Source organism: Sarcophilus harrisii, chromosome 3 (assembly GCF_902635505.1).
Source record: "Sarcophilus harrisii chromosome 3, mSarHar1.11, whole genome shotgun sequence".
NCBI classification, from domain to species: domain Eukaryota; kingdom Metazoa; phylum Chordata; class Mammalia; order Dasyuromorphia; family Dasyuridae; genus Sarcophilus; species Sarcophilus harrisii.
In genome coordinates this window covers 231,800,829-231,811,254 of record NC_045428.1, presented here as the reverse complement: position 1 = coordinate 231,811,254, position 10,426 = coordinate 231,800,829, and the positions used below count along the sequence as shown (strand labels likewise).

The following is a 10,426-nucleotide window of genomic DNA, read 5'->3' as shown; positions in this document are numbered from 1 at the left end:
TTATTCCTTAAACTTTCTTGCTTGCTCCTCAACTCTGAAGGAATCAAAACCAAGGATTCCTCTCCTACAAATGTCTACAACCAGCAAGGTCCCTGCCCCTACAGCAGTCACTGGATGTATGCTCACTTCTCTTCTCCCACAGCCACAGGCAGATCCAGATCTGATCAGCATAGGTGGGCTGGCATCCCAGGACAGAGGAAGATCCTTAATCTTCCCCCTACTCAGCTGTCCAAACCTCATTGTGTCCATAAGATGAAAGATTTTGTTGCCAAGACTGTCCTTCAGGGTTAGTTGTTTGTTGATCTGAAGGGGTCTAACTGGAGGTGTTTGCACTTCAATAAGGTCTTTTCGAGAGGTCTTCTCAAGTTTGTTTTAGAAACACAACTGCTTTACCCCAACTTTTATTTATCTCTGCACCTCCATTCACCTTCATGTAATGTTCTGTCTTGTTTTGGAGGAAAATTTGGAGAAGATGGTAATTTTTTTTAAACTTTTAAATTAAGAGGAAAAAAAATGTCATATACAACAGAACATGAGGATTCAATATAAAGCAATAAATGTCCATTTCAAGAAGACCATATAATAACTACTAATATATTGGAACCTGATATTTTCTGATCTACTCTGTCATCTTCCCAGAATCCTCCGATATTAGATGTTTGCAATGGCTGGCTGTTGCTTTATATTTTAGTGCTATTTAGTCATCCTTCATTGTACTTCTTTTCATCATTTCTCTTGATGGCCCTTTCCAAATTCCAAATGAATTTTGTTACTATTTATTAAGATCTATAAAATATCTACTTGGTAAGAATCAATTGTATAAACTAACTTTGAAAGTATTATAATTTTTATTATTCTGGCATAGCCTCACCATGAAGATTAAATATTCCTCTGGTTATTTTTCTAAAAATTACTTTAAGGACCACTTTATAATTGAATCTAAACAAATCTTTTGTGTACTTTGGTGTCTGCAAATATTTGTAACTACAATTAGAATGGAATTTCCTTTTTTTCTTATAATTATATAGAACTGTTATAGATTTTTGAGGATCTATTTTACAGCCTGCAAAATTCCTAGAGCTATTTTATTGATACCCTAGGATTTTCTATGCATTCCATCATATAATCAGCAAAAGATAATTTTTTTCATCTTTATCTTTATGCTTTTACTTTCTTCCTCTTGTCTCACTGCTGTTGCTAGAATTTTCAGAACTATATCAAATAATAGCAGAGAGAGTGGATATCATTGTTTCACTTTTCATATTAAATGAGAAAGGGTAACTAGGTGGCACAGACTTTAGAATGCTAGGCCTGGAATCAGAAAGACTCATCTTCCTGAATTTAGATCTGGCCTCAGAAACTTATTAGCATTGTTATCCTGGATAAGTCACTTAACTGCCTCAGTTTCCTCATCTGTAAAATGAGCTGGAGAAGGAAGTAGCAAACCACTCCATTATCTCTGATAATAAAACCCCAACTGGGATTATAGAATTAGACATGACTGAAAAACAACTGAATGACAACTGTTTTCCCATTGATTATGATGCTTGCTCTTGATTTTCTTAGATGATTTTTATGTTAAAAATGGTCCTTCTATGCCTTTTTTTTTGTACTTTTTTGTAAATATAAAAGAATGTTGCACTTTGTCCAAGGCTTTTTCTATATCAATTGAGATAATCATATGGTTTTGTATCCTTTGATTTTTAATATAATTAATTATGCTGTTTGTTTTTCTTTTCTTTTCTTTTTTTTTTTATTATAATAACTATTTATTGACAGAACCCATGCCAGGATAATTTTTTACAACATTATCCCTTGCACTCACTTCTGTTCCGATTTTTCCCCTCTCTCCCTCCGCCTCCTCCCCTAGATGGCAAGCAGTCCTATATATGTTGAATATGTCGCAGTATATCCTAGATACAATATATGTGTGCAGAACCAAACAGTTCTCTCGTTGCACAGGGAGAATTGGATTCAGAAGGTAAAAATAACCTGGGAAGAAAAACAAAAATGCAAACAGTTTACAGTCATTTCCTAGTGTTCTTTCTGTGGGTGCAGCTGCTTCTGTCCATCATTGATCAATTGAAACGGAATTAGGTCTCTTTGTCAAAGAAATCCACTTCCTTCAGAATACATCTTCATACAGTATCGTTGTTGAAGTATATAATGATCTCTTAGTTCTGCTCATTTCATGTAGCATCAGTTCATGTAAGTCTCTCCAAGCCCCTCTGTATTCATCCTGCTGGTCATTTCTCACAGAACAATAATATTCCATAACATTCATATGACCACAATTTACCCAACCATTCTCCAATTGATGGGCATCCATTCATTTTCCAGTTTCTAGCCACTACAAACAGGGCTGCCACAAACATTTTGGTACATACAGGTCCCTTTCCCTTCTTTAGTATATCTCCTTGGGGTATAAGCCCAGTAGTAGCACTGCTGGGTCAAAAGGTATGCACAGTTTGATAACTTTTTGGGCAATTTATGCTGTTTGTTAATGTTGAACTTCCTTTACATCCCTGTTATAAAGAACTGGTCATGATGATTGGTTTCTTGGATAAGTCACTATAATGTATTCCACAGGATTTTGTTAAACATTTTAATTGATAAATTTTCCTTCTGTGTTTTATTTTTCCCTGGTTTAAGTATTGGGACAACATTTGCCCTATGGAAAGATTCTGGTAAGCTGCTTTTTCAACTTTTAAAAATAATTTTGAAGTATTAATACTAATTTTTCTTCAAAAGTGTTATTAAATTATCACGTGAATCCATCAGGATCAATAATTTTTTTCTTTGACAATTCAATTATGCCTAGATCCTTTTTATGCATTTCATTTTTCAGAATTGCTTCCTTTTTATTTCTCATTTATTACTTTGTGTATTCATTTCCCCTTTTTTCATTTATTCTGAAAACCAATTAAACTTAGCAAATATATACTTGATCTTTGTCTCCCATACTTCCCTCTTAGTCCCTTGAAGACTTTAGGATTCTGATAGGACACTTGTCTCTTCTATTAGAATGTTAGTACTTCATCACCATTTAGCCCTTTCCAACTGTTCAAACTATTTACCTTTCTAGATTTCTTTTGTCCCCTGTGTTTGCATTTCAAAAAATCCATTCTGCTCTGATCTTTTCACAGGAATGTTTGAAAGTCTTCTATTGTTTACTCTCCCCCACTCCCCTTAAAACTATACTCACTTTTTCAAGGCTGTTATTTTAAATTTTAGGCCTTTATCGTTTCCTTTTTGCAGCATCATTTCAAAATTTTCTCTCTTTTAAAATAGTTCTTGCCAAATCTTATATAATTCTGACTGAAATTCAAACAGGTCTTTCTGGATGCTGGTAGTATTTTTTTTCTTTGACTTAGAAGTTCTGAATTTTTGCTATGACCTACCTGGAATTTTCAGTTTAAGCTTTCTTCTAGGAGATGATGAATAGATTCTTTCTACTTTTACTTTGTCCTCTTGTTCTAATAGATCTGGGAAGTTTTCATTTATGATTACTTGAAATATTGTGTCTTGGCTTTTCCTTTGGTCATAGCTTTCTGTGAGTTTGATGGTTTTTTAATGATCTCTCCTTGGATTGTTTACAAGTCAGTTTTTCATTGTAGTAGGCTCAATATTCTTTTTTATTTCCCAAATCTTTAACTTTCTTTCAAAATACATTGTCCCACAGAGTCATGTTCTGTTTGCTCCATCCCATTTTTCATATTGGACAAGATTTTCTGTTATTAGCAATTTATTTTTTTCCTTAACTCTCACTTGAATTTTTATAGCAAATCTTATAATTTTTGTGGCCAAATTTTTTTTTCACAAGCTTTTTCTTGTATTACATTGATATTCTTTTTCCCTTTAATATTTTTAGCCATGTGACCTTAGGCAAATCATTTAAACTCTATTTGCTTCAGTTTCCTCAACTGTAAAATGGGCATAATAATAGTACCAATTTTCTAGGGTTTCTGTAAGGGAAAGTGTCTGGCACATGTTTATTTCCTTCCTTTACTGTACTTTGTTCCACCTTCTGTTTAATTTCATATTTCACTTCATTTTTTTAATTGGAATTTTGTGTTCTCTGTCTTCTCCAGCCCTATTAAGTGGGTGGAGCAAGCCTTATATGATCTTTTCCCTTTCTTAACCTTTTTTCCGATCTAAATGGGCTGGGCACATATAAGTAGGGCTTTGTGACTCCCTAATGATGAGGGAAAGAGAATCCATTTAGATGGGGTCAAATGCCCCTCTCTATCCCAAACTCCCTAAAAGTCATTTGGGGCCAAAACCTAATGGTGAATCATAAATTGTCCAATGTTGGAAGAGCTTGAAATACTTTGAGATCCAACCTCCAGGGAAACCAACATAGGAAAAAATATGGGGGGAAAAGACTGAGATTACCAAAGATCTCAGAAGGAAGGAAATTTCAAGACTTTGAATATAAGTAGATAAACCTACAGGAAGGACATTGATAACATAAAGAAATTTGACCTTCCAGCTTTTGCCTAAAGAGTTCTGGCACTATGAATGGATTTTGAAGAGCACATGGAACCACACATACTGTTCCTTAATGTTTTAAAAGAGAATTATGAGAATAGGATTTATGTCCTTCACATCAGAATTAATTAGCAGAAAAGGAAAGTTTTAATCTTCAGTGTCAATTCTTCCAAAGAGACAAAAAGAGGATAACTGAATGAAAATGCAAGACAGTGTTTTCTTTTACAATATAGCTAATATGGAAATGTATTTTACCAGACACCACATGCATAATCTATACAAGATTACTTGTCTCCTCAATGAGAGGGTCAAGAGGGAGCAAAAAAATAAAAATTTGAAAGTCATATTTTCTTTTTTAAAATGTTAAAAATATATATGTAATATGAAAAAACATATAAAAATTTTAAAGCTTAAAAAAAGAATGCTAGAGACAGAAATGAAAGAAAATACAGAATAAGGAAAGCACACCACAATAACAGGAAAAGAAATTAATTTAAAGATTATAGGTCTTCCAGGAAAAATACAAGTCAAAAAACCTGAAACTCTAATGCAAGAAATAATACAAGACATCTTCCCAGATTTCCTTAACAGAGAGAATTAATTTCTAATCAAAATAATCCATCTTTCCCCTTCAGAAAAAAAAAATTAAACAGTCTGTAAATTCAAAGAGAAATGCCTAAATTTAACAATTTCATTTAGAAGCAACATTCTTGAAGAAATGCCTTCAAATACAAAAGAAATTTGTAACACCAAATTATTCCACACTCACCAGAAAATGCAGAATAGAATGGGATAATATCCTTTGAAAATCAAGAGTGCAAGATGAAACAAAAGGTGATCTATCCTACAAATATAAAGCTAACCGTAAATGAAAAATTAAAATAGATATTCAGTAATAAAGAGGCATTAACAATATTTTTAGAAATATAATCAGAATCAGTTGTGATGGACTTGGCTCTTCTCAACAATGCATTGATTCAAGGAAGATTCCAATAGAATCACATCCAGAGAGAGAAGTGTGGATACTGAAGATAGTTTGAAGCATAGTATTTTCATCTTTTTTTTGTTCACTTTTTTTTTTTCTGAATGGTTTTTTCCCCCCTTTTTGTCTCATTTTTTTGGACAACATAACAAAAATTGTAATGTCAAAAGAAACTGAGCAAGACAGAGATTAGAGACCAATTCAATAATTTATTAAATGGAGAGAAATACTGAGACCAATGGATCCCAGGGCTAGACAAGAGTATCATCTCAAAGAGTCTAGCTCCAAGTATCGAGACAACAAGCCTTTTATGGAACAATGACATAATGCAGAGACCTAGGTGGGGATAGCCTCATAAATGGAGGTTACTGATATTCTAATGACATTAAGGAATGTCTATAACACCTTTATCTCAACCATTTAGAGGGGACGGTCATAACCTTAAGGCAGAATATGAAATAGGACAAATGGAGGAACTGGTCACCCCATTAAAAGTGACCTTTGTCATTACAAAATGAAAATATGTTTTTAAAAATTGCACATATTCAACCTCTCAGATTACTTGTTGTCTTAGGGAGGGAAAAAGGGAAAGAGAATAATTTAGAGACAAAGTCTTGCAAAAATGAATGTTGAAAATATTTTTACAAGTATTTGGAAAACTACTATTGATGACAATAAAAATAATAAGAATAAAAGAAGTAATGGAGGAAATAATGTATAAAGTGTTTTTTAAAAGAAAGAAAGATAATCAGATTTGAAGAGATTATTTGGTTTTCATTTACCCCAGAAAACAGAAATAACAGGAAGGTAAACAGATATAGGACAACATGGGTGATAACAACAACAAAATAGCACCAGAGATCATTAAGAGCCTTCTTTCTAAATGTACAAAATGAAACATAGGGGACAACAGAAGTTAGAGATAATTGTGGGGAAACAGGCTGAAATATTATGAACTGTTTCATGAAACACGGACTACAGGTTATTTCTATTTTTTTTCTTTCTTGTCAGACTGAATTACAGAATGAGAAAGTATATAAAAAGAAGGAGGGGAGAGAGAAAATAAAAGGGAATGTAACTTAAAAAGCTATCAATGAAGGAAAAATAACTCCTGTCTCTCAGGAAAAAGAAAGCTCAAAGGAAAATGGGGTAAAGAGGCAAAGGGGAGTTGGGAGTGGGGGGGCAGAGGGAGACTGAAAAAGAATCAAAGGAGGAAACTATGTTTTAATGGTAAGAGAGAATACCATTGCTAAATGCCTTTCGGGGGGGGGAGGGGGGGGGGGAGAAGAGCTCTCTTATTAAGAGAGACGGAGATCTAACAATAGGTATTATCCATAGGGATCTGGTATTCAAGAGTAATCACTAATCCTACCTCAAGAGAAAGGGAATCAGGAGGTAAGAGAAGCTAGTCCAGAGGACAACTGGCATATAGAAAAGTGGGAGAATATAGATGCAGAGAAGAATTTTGATGCAAGTTGGGACGGTCACCAAGAGGAGGGCATAAGTCAATAATGACTTGAATGGTCAGGAATTAGGAAGAATCCTACCATGGATTAGAGGTATATCCTATCATCTGTAGGAACTGGTATTTCAAAGAGTGAGGCACATCAGAAAAAAAGAGAACTGGAGATAAGCTCTACAGATAATGTCTTGAAGAGAGATTCCAATATGGTCGTTCAAAATTTTGAATTCTAAAAGGAATACAGAAAATAAAGAAATAACTAATTATAACTACCATAAATCAAAGAATGAAAATGTAGAATAGACAGAAGACACAGAAAACAGTCACTAAAACTAGTGAACAAAAATTGAAAAAGAAAAAAAGAAAGTTGAAAGTTCAATTTGACCATTTAACTGAGAGGAAATAAGGGAATGGGGGAAATACTTCAATAATGAGATAGAAATAAAAAGGAACTAATAAGTAATGCTATAAAACTCATTTGCAAAAATTCATATTTCAGTTCTAATGGAAAGATAAAATGTGAAAGAGTATACACATATTTAGATGCAAGAAAGTAATAGTAACATTTAAAATGTCTTGGGAACAGTGATTTTCTATTTCTTTTTCTAAAATGGGACTATTTAAAGTAATTTATTTCCTCTTTTGTTAATCTGGGCAATCTATATTTTTGTAGATTTTCCTCCATTTCACTTAGATTATCAAATAAATATCAAATAGTTGGCCAAAATAACTCTATTGCTCTAATTTCCTCTTCATTGGTGGAAAGTTCCCCCTTTTCATTTTTGAGACTAATAATTTGATTTTCTTCTTTCCTTTTTCTAATAAAATTAACCAGAGATTTATCTATTTTGTTGTTTTTTTCATAAAACCAACTCTTGGTTTTATTTATTAATTCAATAGTTTTCTTTCAATTTTATTAATCTCCCCTTTTATTTTCAGAATTTCAAATTTGGCATTTGAAGGTTTTTAATTTGTTCTTTTTCTAGCTTTTTTAGTTGTAAACCCAATTCATTGATCTTCTCTTTCTCTCTGTTATGCAAGTAAGTATTTAGAAATATAAAATTTCCTTTAATAACTGCTTTGGCTGCATCCCACAAATTTTGGTACGTTGTCTCACTCATTGTTATTATTCTCTTGGATGAAATTATTGTGTCTATGATTTGTTGTTTCAACCCACTTATTCTGAAGGATTATTTAGTTTCCAATTAATTTTTGGTCCATTTTCACCTGGTCTTTTATTGCATGTAATTTTTATTGCATTATCCTCTGAAAAAGATGCATTTACTATTTCTGCCTTTCTGCATTTGCTTTTGAGGTTTTTATGTCCTAATACATGGTCAATTTTTGTATAGGTTCCATGTACTGCTGAGAAAAAAGTGTACTCCTTTCTGTCTCTATTCAGTTTTCTACAAAGGTCTATGATCGCTAACTTTTATAGGATTTAATTTACCTCCTTAATTTCTTTTTTTATTTTGTGGTTCGATTTATCTAGTTCTGAGAGAGCAAGGTATCTAATTCTTCTTGCAACTCTCTTAACTTCTCCTCTAGAAATTTGTATAATTTGTATAATATTCCACTTAGTGCATATATGTTTAGTATTGATATTACTTCATTATCTATGGTATCTTTAAGCAAGATGTAGTTTCCTTCCTTATCTCTTTTAATTAGCTCTAATTTTGCTTTTGCTTGATCTGAGATCAAGATTTTTTTTTTTACCTCAGCTGAAACATAATAAATTCTGCTCCAGCCTTTTACCTTTACTCTAAATGTATCATTCTGCTTTAAATGAGTTTCTAGTAAACAACAAATTGTAGGATTCTGGCTTTTAATCCAGTCTGCTATCTGCTTCCCTGTTTTATGGAAGAATTCACCCTATTCACATTCACAGATAGAATTACTATCTCTGTATTTCCTGCCATATTGTTTACCCTCAGTTATATTTTTCTCTTCCCTTTCCTCCTTTGCCTCCTCCCCCAAATTTTGTCACTGATAACTCCCTTCCTCAAATTCTTTCCCTCCTTCAAAAGCTTTCCCCTTTTGCAGTCTTTCCTTTTATACCTTTCCCCTTCTACTTCTCTTCTCCCTTCTATTAACCTCTACCCTTTCTTTCCCCCTTCCCTGCCTATTTCCCTATAGGGTGAAACAAGATTCTCTGTGAAGCTAAATGTGTCTGATGATCTCTTTTTGAGCCAAATATGATGAGAGTAAGATTCACACAATGCTCATTCCCCTCCCCTCTTTTCCTCAACTGCAAATGATCTTTTTTGCCTCCTCATGAGATATAATTTACCCCATTTTTACTCTGTTTTCATCTTCTTCCAGTAGAATTACTATTCTTCCTCTCATTTTTTAAAAATCATCACAATAAAAGGGCTCTCCAGATCGCTGGGCTTTTCAAAATCCTGGTAAAAGTCTGTGTTGGTCATCTTGTGCATGGGAAGATTGTAATGACTCTTCAGGGTAGCAGGCTGGCGTCATGTACCATACAGCTCATCCAACTTGCAGAAGGCACTTTCAGTCCAAATCCAAAAACACCCCATATGCCCACCAGGAATTTATTCACATTAAGTAGAGTAATACCAGGAATATTTCTGAAGGCCTTGGTAATACCATTGTCTTCATTATAGATGATATAAGGTTCCTGTCACTGAATGATGGTTTCTCATTTTACCCTTTCCAGTTCACATATACTGGGAAACATAGACCTTTGTGGTGTCATTCCATGCCTTCATCTTCTTAAGCAGCAAAATTTCTTTCTTGATCTTCGTATACCCCTCGACTTTATTTTCAACCACTAGAGGAAGTTCTGGAACTTCTTCAATTTGATGACCTTTTAACATGACCAGTGCTGGCAGAGTAGAGGCAACCAATGCACAGCAGATGGCATAATTTTTTGTGTTGTGTTCACTCTGCGATGCCAACAATGCCAAGTCTTGGTAGGAACAAACATGGGACCTCCTTGGCACATATTTCCAAAAGCACCCTGGCCAGAGTGGTGAGTTTCTCCACCCTGAACACAAGGAATTTGTGCAACAGCTCTGCCAGTGCCCCAGGACTCAGCACTGGTCTGGTGACCTGCTAGTTCACTGACAGCATAAGGTTGCTGATTATTTTTTCTCAAGTTGGTATGAACAAAATTTACAATATCTGGATGACTAGGAGCCTTAAAAATAGCAGGCAAGGTAGATACTTCTCCCTTTTCAGAGTACACAGATATCAAGGGACATACACAAGCCATAGTGGGCATGCTCCTCTCCACCCAAAGGCTCCACAGGAAAAGTGGGTCAATGATTTTCAACAAAGGAATCATGGATAATACGTCATAACACATGGGCCAAGTATTTCTCAAAATATATAGAAAATATTCCCAATGAGATAATTATATGAAAGGTTATAAAGAAGCCCAGCTCTCTAATTCCAATAACTATCCAACAATGAAGAAATCCACAATAAAAAGAATCAGAAGTAAACTTCTTCATCAACTCTGGCAA

General features: G+C 34.0%; 1 pseudogene; it reads right to left on the bottom strand.

Annotated features, from left to right (window-relative positions):
* LOC100917687 lies at positions 1-10,173 on the bottom strand (annotated as a pseudogene).
* Positions 10,174-10,426: the final 253 nt, after the last annotated feature.